Raw genomic sequence first — 11,549 nt, 5'->3', positions numbered from 1 at the left:
ATGGGCTCCAGCATGGGTGCTCCTCTGATGGTGGAAAAGAGAGAGAGCTCCATGTGTCTCCAATCTTTTATTGGAGAATCAAGGAATATGGTAATGGGAGGTAGTTAATGGACATGAGTAGTAAATGGCAGAGAATTTAACATTGGCTCAGTTTACAACCACAAGATCAAAGAAGAGGAGGCTAAGACAATTTAGGACCCAGTGCCCTGCCCAGAGGTCCAATTGACCTTTGGACTGGAGGCTTAGGGACTGGTCACCATACCATGAACTCAGATTTACACTTTTTTACAAGGTTTAAGTAATCAATCATGAAGTTTGGTACAAGAGCATATTGTTCCCGAGAGTCAGTTTTAGAACACATCAACAATACTTTCAAGGTTAGTTCACCCTTGGATTCCTATATTTAGTGAATTGTTTAGTCCATTCCAATTTAAGTATGAGTTAGGTTTATAGATTTTCTCCACTTATATCCTGAATATTGAAATTTTCCTCTTAGATTTTAGAATCCCTTCCTCTTTTAAATCAATACTTTGGTCTCTTGAAATAGTTTTGCTTAAACTACTTTGATGCAATTCTGGCTAACCTCAACACCCCTATTCTCATTTGTTAGTCCTTTCCCTAGGTTTAGGGGGTTTACTTATGTAGTATCTCTTTTGAGCTATAACCCCAACCTAGGTTTAAATTTGTGGTTTAGGGGTCTACAGTAGCCAGACTTCTAGCATTCTGTTATTCCTGAGTCCCAACAATTATGCTCTCTGTGAACAATTAACTATCCATATTCAATTCACTTTTAGGAAAAAAAAGTATTTACTGAAGTTGTATGATAAGAAAAGCTAGTATAAGGCATTCTTCCTCAAATCTGGGGTGCATTCTTCTACAAATGCAAATAGAAACTATAGGAAGAATGAACTAAACTTAGAGTACAACAGTAGAGGCACATATTATTAGTAGAAGCAAAATTTTTTATCTCATTAGGGATAACTCCAAATTCCTGCACTCTTCAGTTTTATTTTTGTTTTTTACAATTTGTTGCATCCAGAACAAGCTCTCCTTAGATGTGATTCTATGCTGAGCAGTAAGATTTGGTGTTTCTCTAGAACCTAAAACCTTTTTCTGCCAAGAAGAATTATAATCCTGGAAAATAACTTTCCTCAATATAGCTTTGTATTCATTTTTCCTTCATGTAACTTTTATATTTTTTTAATTTTTTGTAATACTTCATTTGAAAACCATTCATATAACTTTTGGCCATTCGAGTTGGTATTTTTTGTGTCATGTCCCTATAAATCTTAGATACCATACTTTTTTTTTTTTTAAACCCTAACCTTCTGTCTTGGAATCAGCATTGTGTATTGGATCCAAGGCAGAAGAGTGGTAAGGGCTAGGCAGTAGGGGTTAAGTGACTTGCCCAGGGTCACACAGCTAGGAAGTATCCCATCTCTAGGCCTGGCTCTCAATCCACTGAGCCACTCAGCTTCCCCCAGATATCATACTTTTTCATATATGTGTATATATGAAGAATTCCAAGAAATCTGAGAAGACATGTATGAACTGAGACAGTCAAATAAACAAAGCAAACAGAACAATATATTCAAAGACTAAAATTATATAAACAAAAACAGCATAAAGGTGACATATATGCCAAAATATTCATAGCAACACCTTTTTAGGTAGGAAAAAAAACCGGAAATAAGGTGAGTATTCATTGATTGGAAGATGGCAGAGTAAATTATTATATGTAAATATAATAGAAAAGAACACTATTGTGCTGTAAGAACATATATGTATATGTATTAAATATGTTTGTGTATATATATGTGAATAATTCCAAGAAATATGAGATCTGGATGAACAAATAGACAAATAAACAAAGCAGATAGTACAATATATTCTATGATTACAATTATGTAAATGTAAAAAAATAGCCAAACTGACTAGTCATAATGACTAATCAAGCTTCAGAAGAGGAGATGATGAAACACCCCATTCCCCATTATTGTAAACATTATTTAATAAAAATTTCATGACTCAATTTTCAGTAGAAAAAAGATTATAATTTAGAATATGGCATGCCCTGTTGGTAGTTGTTTCTCTGTTTAATATTGACCTTTATTGCAAGGGAAGAGTTTGATTATGGGAGAATTTATAGAGAAATGATTAAAATCGTTAATAATAATTTTTAAGAAGTGTTCCTTCCCTCCTTACTTTTCAGAGATAGGAGATTATGAATGTGGAAATCTTCATTTACTGTAGAACTCCATTAATGTATTAGTTTTGCTGAGCCTCCCTTTCCCATATTTTTATTCTTTATCATAAAAGATGACTTGTTTCATAGAGAAACTTATTAAGAAATAAAGTGGTATAAAAAGAAAAAATAGAAATGAAAATGTTCAAATATTAATGCATTCAATCACATAACCAAAAGAATGTTTTATTCTTTCATCTTTATTGGTCAGTTGATTAATCTGCATTTTGTCTTCTTTCTAAGGTGGGTTATAAAACATGGAGGTACCAACAAACCAAGCCAATGGAAACATTCCAAAATTGAACATCCCTTGTGGAATAAGTTTACATATATGTAACCAGTCCTTAACCAATGGAGAGCTTGGTAAGGTCATTTCACCTATCACAAGATTGTAGCATAAAATTCTGTAGTATTTAATGGACAAGTACTTTCTTTGCCTTTGTTACACATGTCATAGGGAAGCTATACCACCATTCCCCATTTTACAAGTGAGGAAACTGAAATCCTTTAGAGAGAGAAAATGACATCCTCCAAGTCATAGGCCTCCTAAGAAGTAAGACAAAGGTCTACAAAGGTCTTTGGTAGCATAAGTTTAATGCATTTTTTACTACACTACTCAATGGTGGAGAATGGAGAAAACATTTGTTAAGCACCTAATATGTACCAGGTACTGTGCTGAGTGCTTCACAAATATTACTGCATTTGCAATAATAATTTAATGAGCGATATTTAAATTTCTTGGGAAAAATCTACTGTGATGTATATTACCAGCTAAGAGTAAAATAAATTAGGTTTATGGGAAAATTAATTACATATGTTAATATAGAAGAGCAATCTATTATAACTTCATGATGACCAAAACTCCCTTCTTATTAATTAGTGTACTGCAAAGAAAATTTTTCTTTCATAATTAAAACAACAAATAACTTCAATATATAAAATTACCATAAATTCACAGTCAAAGAACCTGATTTTAAATCCTAAATTTCTTACTTGTTCTCTAGTATGGGCTAGTATGGTTTTCTAGACATGGTCAAGTCATTAAATTTTTCTGTATCTGTTTCTTCCTTTGTAAAAGAAGTTAGATTGGTTGATTTTCAAGGTGTCAACTACTGGCTCAAAAATCCCATTAATCCTTAATAGGTTTTTGTAGTTTTGTTAAATTCTAGAGAAACATTGGGATTTGCATTAGTTAATATCTTAATTCAACTAAGGTACTAGGGAAGAAGAGGGCCTGTTATCTAGATAGGGATTTTTGGAAGCCAGTTTCCACTTGGCTAAAGGCAGGCTGGAAACTGGAGAGTGTAAATATGTCTCTTTTAAATCTAAAGAAGTGATTCCAGGGTCCTCAAAAGGTAATCAGTCAATAAAGAAAGTATAAGTTAAGCCTGGATTTCTTGATGAAAAACAAGTCAACTTATACAAAGGACTGATTTCTATACCATGATGATATGTGTTACATGGACTTTCCTTTATTTAAGCTAATCTTAAAATTGAGCTTTTGGAAGGGAACCAGCTGGTGTAGACTTTCCCAATTTCTAAGGTTTAGCTAATTATTTATTACATTACATACCAAAACATTTAATGTTGATTATCATCAGAAAGACCATATCATCTCTTAATCATTGAATCTTAGAGTTGGAAGAGTCTTCAGAGACTATTTATTCAATCAATGAGAATCCCTTCTATACCATCCCCAATTAGTAGCTTCCTAGCCTTTTCTTTGATCTCACATGAGAGGCAAATGCATTACACTCAGAGCAATACATTCTACTTCTGGCTAGCTCTGTTAAGAAGTTTGTCCTTATTAAATTGAAATCTACCTCCCTGGACTTTCCCTAGTTGTGCTATCTGGGGATAGGGGTGGATGGCAGGCAGACCCAAATCTAATCCTTCTTCCCAATGACATCCTTTCAAATATCTGAAGACACTCCCCCCCTTCCCCATAAGTATTAAAATTCCAATCACTCCAAAGTGGTCATAAAAGACTATTTTAAGCTTATATAATCTGGCTTCTGGTCAAAGAAGTATGCATTTGCCATGTAAAACTAAATTCCTATGAAACTAACAGCCCTGATAACATTTTGTCACTTGTCCAGTTTTATTCTTTAATTTCATTTTTGTTCTGATTTTGAACAACAAAAAGATCATTTATATATATATCAGAGGATGGAAAATGAAACTATGAATTTCCATTTCTTACTATATGCTTTCCTTTAAATAAAAATATAATTTCATACTTTACTTTTATAGCTGTCTATGTATCATACTGTTATCTTCTGTGCATTTAAAATTTTTCTTTTTTAAAAATTTTCTTTAGAATATTTTTCCATGGTTACATGATTCATGATCCTCACCACCCGCTTTCTCCTCCCCCTCCCAAAGCCGACAAGCAGTTCCACTGGGTTATACATGTATCATTGTTCAAAACCTATTTCCATGTTATTCATATTTGCAGAAGAGTGATTCTGTAACATCAAAACCCTAATTAAATCTCTGTCATACCACGTGGTCGATCATACATTTTTCTAATGCATTTTTGGTTCCACAGTTCTTTCTCTGGATGTGGATAGAGTTCTTTCTCACAAGTTCCTCAGTTTATCCTGGGTAATTGCATTGCTACTGGTAGAAAAGTCCATTACGTTTGTTTGTGCCATAATGTATCAGTCTCTGAGTACAATGTTCTCCTGGTTCTGCTCCTTTCACTCTGCATCAGTTTCTGGAAGTTGTGCGAGTTCACATGGAATTCCTCCATTTCTTTATTCCTTTCAGCACAATAATGTTTCATCACAATATATACCACAATTTGTTCAGCCATTCCCCAATTGAAGGGCATCCCCCCATTTTCCAGTTTTTTTGCCACCGCAAAGAGCGTGGCTATAAATATTTTTGTACAAGTCTTTTCCCCTATAATCTGTTTGGGGTATTAACCCAGCAGTGGTATGGAAGGATCAAAGGGTATGCAATCCTTTAGCGCTCTTTGGGCATAGTTCCAAATTGCCATCCAGAATGGTTGGATCAGTTCACAACTCCACCAGCAATGCATTAATGGCCCAATTTTGCCACATCCCCTCCAACATTCATTACTCTCCCCTGCTGTCATTTTAGTCAATCTGCTAGATGTGAGGTGGTACCTCAGAGTTGTTTTAATTTGCATTTCTCTAATTATTAGGTGAACACAGAATAGTACATTTATCAGATCTTTAGGAAAGGAAAGATTTTAAAATCAAGCAAGAGTTAGAAAAAATGACAAAATGTACAATAAATAATTTTGATTACATTAAATTAAAAAGTTTTTGTACAAACAAAACCAATACAACCAGAATTAGAAGGGAAGCAACAAATTGGGGGAAAAATCTTTATGACAAAAACCTCTGACAAAGGTCTAATTACTCAACTTTATAAGGAGCTAAATCAATTGTACAAAAAATCAAGCCATTCCCCAGCTGATAAATGGGGAAGGGACATGAATTGGCAATTTTCAGATAAAGAAATAAAACTAAAAATAAGCACATGAAAAAGTTCTCTAAATCTTTAATAATTAGAGAAATGTATTTCTTGTAAACAAAATTTAATAGGATTCCGGTTTTTAATCCACTCAGCTATCCACTTCTGTTTAAATGGTTGAGTTCATCCCATTCACATTAAGCATTATGATTACTAATCATCTTATTATCCCCTTTAGAACCTGTTCTATTCCCTTCACTCTCTTTCTTTTCACCAGTATTTTGCTTTTTGTCTCCCTACCACCACCTTCTATAATCCTCTGCTTCCCTTGTCTTATTCTCCTTCTACTTCTCTGTAGGGTAAGATAGAATTCTATGCCTCACTGAGTATACTCATTTTCCCTTCTCTGAGCCATTGACAAAGAGAGTAAAGTTTAAGCATTGTCCATCATCACCCTTTTCTTCCACTCTCTGTATTGATTTTTCTTGCCTATTTATCTTATATAATTTACCCCATTCTATGTCTCTTTTTGCACCCAGATTCTTTTTTAGGTAATATGCTTCTTTATTAGCCCCTGGTAGACATGCTTGGTTATTGCAATGTTTAGGGCCATATGCATTTTTGAGACTATTTTTACTTACAATGTGACTATCTTTGTATAAATTGTTTTCCTGATTCTGCTCATTTAGCTTTGCTCATGTTTTATACTGCCAGGAATTCTCTGAAATCATCTTTTTCATCATTTCTTACACCAAAATAATATTACATTACATTTACATAACACAAATCATTCAACTACTTTACAATTAATGGATACCCCCTTAGATTCTAATTCTTTGTTTTTATTTTTACCCATTTAACTTTTCCTTCAGGATCAGGAAGTTTTGTTTACTTGTGGCTATTCCTTCACTGGTATTATTTTCCTCTTAATGCCATCTCCCATCCCTAATGTTTTTCTTCTATTTAAGAGTGATGTTTCTATACCAAATTTTGTGTGTGTGTGTGTGTGTGTGTGTGTGTGTGTGTGTGTGTGTGTGTNTATACCAAATTGTGTGTGTGTGTGTGTGTGTGTGTGTGTGTGTGTGTGTGTGTGTGTGTTTTCAATTCTCCCTGGCTTGTCTCACATAAGAGACACACCTCATTCCATTTTCCTCAATCCTTCTGTGATGATTTTGTACTTTTCTTCTGATACATCCTAGTTATGAGAAATATCAAGTTTTACTCCTTCCTTCCTTTCTAAACTAATATATTTCTTTTATCCTCCCACTCTAAAACATCAGAACAGAATTTATCTACTCTCACATCTTTGATTTTTTTTTCATTTAATACCCTTATTATCCTTTGAGAATATTAAGGTTCTGAACGGACACTTGTTTCGTCTCCCTGTAATATAATGTTAGCATTTCATTATAATAGGTTGCCTTCCAAATGTTCAAATAAATTGAAAATTTCTAGAACTTATTCATGCCATTTGAAGATAGGTTGACTATATTGGGGATGTTTAACCTGGAGAAGGGAAAATTTAAGGGGGGAAATGACTATATATTAAAATATTTCAAGGGCTGTCACATAGAAAAGAGATTAGACATTTTCTGTTCTGTCCCAAAGGATAGAGCTAGTAGGATTTACTGATACAGGAGTAATTGGTAGAAGATGCTTAATATTTTTTAAAAGTCCTAATAATTTCTGCCACTCCAAAAGTGGAATGGGATGCTTCAAGAAATGGTGATTGGCCTTGCCCCATCAGAAGTCTTCTAGTAAAAGTCGGATGCCCCCCCCCCAGTTATAGTCGAATGTTATTATGGTGGGGATTCATTCAACTATGAGTTAGTCGAGATGCCTGAAGAGATAACACCTAGTGCTGAAATTCTGTGATTCATTCGTGTACCACCCATACTCACTGATGTAGGTATTTCAGATATTATTATCTTATATTGAAGATGTAAAAATGGAGGTCGAATTGGGTTATGTAATTCGTCTATGGTCCCATAGAAAATAAATTTCACAGGTCAGATTTGAACCGAGGTCTTCCTGACTCTAAGTGCAGAACTCCATCCATGATGTTGCTCACTGATTACTATATTGTGACAATCTCCACAGATCCTTTTGTAAGAGGTGGTCTGGGGAAAAGCAAGTCTCCAGGATAATCAGATAGATGGAGTTACTTTAGAGCAAACAAAGGATTATTAAAATTATTTGAATTCTAAAATATGATTAGATATAATAGGCGTTCTTAATCCTTTTGGGGTTGTGGACCACTTCTGCAATCTGGTGAAGCCTAGGGGCCCTCTTCTCAGAATAAGGTTCATCAATGTATAAAACAAAATGCATGGAATAATGATAATAGGAAGCATTTACATAGCACTTTAAGATTTTCAAAGTAATGTAAACACTATTAGATCATTCTAGTGTGAAAAATTCTGAGCATTGACCTAGCCTATTGTCTGAGAATGAGCCCAAGTTCAGAGAAGTTCATTACCAGAAAGATGACAACCAAATGATAGCTTTTTTGATTATTTTAAAATATTGGAAAGGTCATGATCAGTTTTGGTGGAAATCATGCCTCTACACTAATGAAATCTCACATCTTTTGAAATATTGAAATAAGTAATAACTTCCTACCAAATATTTTAGGAAAGAAAGTATTGTTTTGATTAATATTTCTCTATAGAACAAATCTCTTATATCCCATGGAACACTGGAGTTCATAGAATACAATTTGGCAAATGCTTTTAAAATATAGCTTTCCTTACGTATTCAAAACAGAACCTTCAGGAAAGGGGGGAGGACGTACACATATCAAAAATAAGATTGGGAGAAATTACTTTCAATATTTGTGTTACTTTGACAAAAGCATTCCTAGATCATTGAAAATCTTTGATGTAAAGAATAAGTTAAATACATTGTTTCTCATATTATTAGCAGAGATATTACCTCTTGACCTTTCTTTGGAGATTTTTAGAACATTTGAGGCAGCTGATAATAGTTTAATATCACTTTCTTCACATTGATTAAATATACTTCATACATCAGTGAACAATGAGTAACATTCAGCCAGGCTGTCCACTGAGCTGCCTGTAAAGATGATAAAGTAAAAAATTAATCTTCAAAGTAAAGTCAAGCCTGAAATTGAAATCTTTGACGCATACATTTCATAATTAGTTCATTCTGCTAGATAAAAAAATGTAAGCAGAGTGTCCTTAAAATAATCCTATCTTTTTTTTTAAATAGAAAGCTAAGAAATAGCCTTTGGGTTCCCTACTTCTACACTCCTCACTAAAATTCTATCTTAGACTTTATTTCAGAATTTTAGGAAAGGGTTAACATATATATTTTAGGTACATCATCACCATCACATTTTATAGGTTTCCTAGTTTTGGCAACTGCCACAGCCTAGAGGTCTGGGGTTTGGCCAGGGAAGTTGCTATTCTAGATAAACAAATATTCTAGTTAATAATCTAGATATCATATCTATATTACCATTGTTCAGTGATTTCAAATACCTTATGCCTCTATTAGCAAACACCATTTAAATAAAGGGAATAGAGCACTGAATGTGGAGTCAGGAAGAGAAGACCTGAGTTCAAAGGCAGCCTCAGACTACCTGAGTGACCCTGAACATTTCTCTATCTGTCTCTGTTTTTTCATCTATAAAAAGGGAATAATAATAGCATCTCCCTTCCAGGCTTGTGGTAAGGGGAAAAAAAGAGATATTTGTAAAGTGCTTTTCAAATCTTAAAGCACATTGCTAGTGTTAGCTATTATTATAAAGAATTTAGTGGCTGAGGACCACAAACTACCTAGGGAAAAAAGATGGGATGCAGGGAGAAGATTAGGGGCAAAAACCCAGTAGGGGATAGATAGAGACACAAGAAACTGAGGAGGCTCCATCTATCAAGGGGACTAGAGTGAAGTCAGGCCAGGGAGGTGGTCACCTTAGGTGTATCCACTGAGACACTGTCCATTGCGTGTCCTCTGTTTCCAGGGAGACAGCAGCTATCTGGTATTTTCTGGTACACCATGTTAAACTCAATTATTTGCAGCCACTGAAAGAATTCAAATATGGTCAGCATTCTCTTGACTTTAGTATTTGGGGGAGGAGCCCCCAGGAGCTACAACACTATCACAGAATCAAAGGTGCTGGGAAGAGACCCAAGCAGCCATCTAGTCCCACCTGTGTCCTGAAAAGAATCCCCACTATAACGCTGCCAGCAAGTGATCAGTCAGCATGTTTAAAGACTTCCAGGGAGAAGGAGACCCCTTAGCTCCAGAATCAGCTCTTCCCACCTTCCCACAGTTCTAATTGTTAGGAATTTTCCCTTCCAATAAGCCTTCATTTACCTCTTTGACTTTTTCCTCTTGTCCCTCATTTCTGCCTTCTAGCACCAAACAGAATAAACTCAATTCCTTTCCCACAATTCTCTAAGTACTTGCGGACAGCTCCCAGATCTCCTCTGACACTCTATATGCCAGCTTTTTAAGACTCTCAGCCCACTGCTTCTTTGTCTTTGCCATGTTACCAACTTACTTTGGGATTTTTTTCACTCTATATGCACAGGCGTATGTACATGTATGGTGTGAACATTTATGAGTAAAACAAGATACCAAAGAAAGCCACAATTGAGATGGTTGTGATCACAGCATTTCATCTGTGGCCACGGCTGATAAACCCCCATTTACTAAGGTTCGGCATTTTTCAAAATAGAATCCCAAGTAATGTCATTTTTAAAATTATGGATCACTCATAATGTCATTTTACAAGCTCAACATCAGTACAGTGATGACTTGACATGTAACAAAGAAGAGGCATAAACATCTGATTTTTAAAAGGAAGCAGATGATTTGAAGGCAAAAACCTTTATGGGGTTTCAGATATCTAAACAAGCAGGAAAAAATAGTTGACATTCCAGAAACAGATCCATCAGTCAAATATTGGTTCATTTGTTTCAGTAATGTTGACCCTGAAAAGAAGCACAATATGGAAGGTCTCACCAGGGAGAACTATGTAATAGAAACAAACCCAATAAAATTCCATTACTTTTTGGAGAGGCAAATGTATAAACATTTATGGCACAAAAAGCAAATGCCTTCTCCTGATCTAAAATAAGTGCCTGTGCATGTGCATGTGTTTTATCAACATCTGTTGAAAATAAATGAAAGGGGGGGCAGCTGGGTGGCTCAGTGGATTGAGAGCCAGGCTTAGAGACAGGAGGTCCTAGGTTCAAATCTGGCCTCAGACACTTCCCAGCTGTGTGACCCTGGGCAAGTCACTTAAACCCCCATTGCCTAACCCTGTAACAAATAAAAAAATTAATATGGAAGGATATATATATATATAAAAGATATTAGGGTTTTAAAAAAATAAATGAAAGGCTTCAGCATCTAGACAATATAAAATACCTGGGAATCTATCTACCAAAACAAACACAGCAATTATATGAAAACAACTACAAAACACTTTCCAAACAAATAAAACTGGATCTCAACAATTGGAAAGCCATTGATTGCTCATGGGTAGGACGAGCTAACATAATAAAAATGACAATTCTACCCAAATTAATTTACCTATTTAGTGTCATACCTACCAAATTACCAAAAAACTTCTTTATTGAATTAGAAAAAACTATAACAAATTTCATTTGGAATAACAAAAGATCAAGAATATCAAGGGAAATAATGAAAAAAAAATGTGAAGGAAGGGGGCCTAGCAGTACCAGATATTATACTATACTATAAAGCAGCAGTCATCAAAACAATAAAGTACTGGCTAAGAGACAGAAGGGAGGATCAGTGGAATAGACTTGGGGTAAATGACATCAGCAAGACAGTGTATGATAAACCCAAAGAGCCCAACTTT

Source organism: Gracilinanus agilis, chromosome 6 (assembly GCF_016433145.1).
Source record: "Gracilinanus agilis isolate LMUSP501 chromosome 6, AgileGrace, whole genome shotgun sequence".
NCBI classification, from domain to species: Eukaryota; Metazoa; Chordata; class Mammalia; order Didelphimorphia; family Didelphidae; genus Gracilinanus; species Gracilinanus agilis.
The sequence above is the reverse complement of the archived record's forward strand: the minus strand, read 5'-3'. Positions refer to the sequence as shown.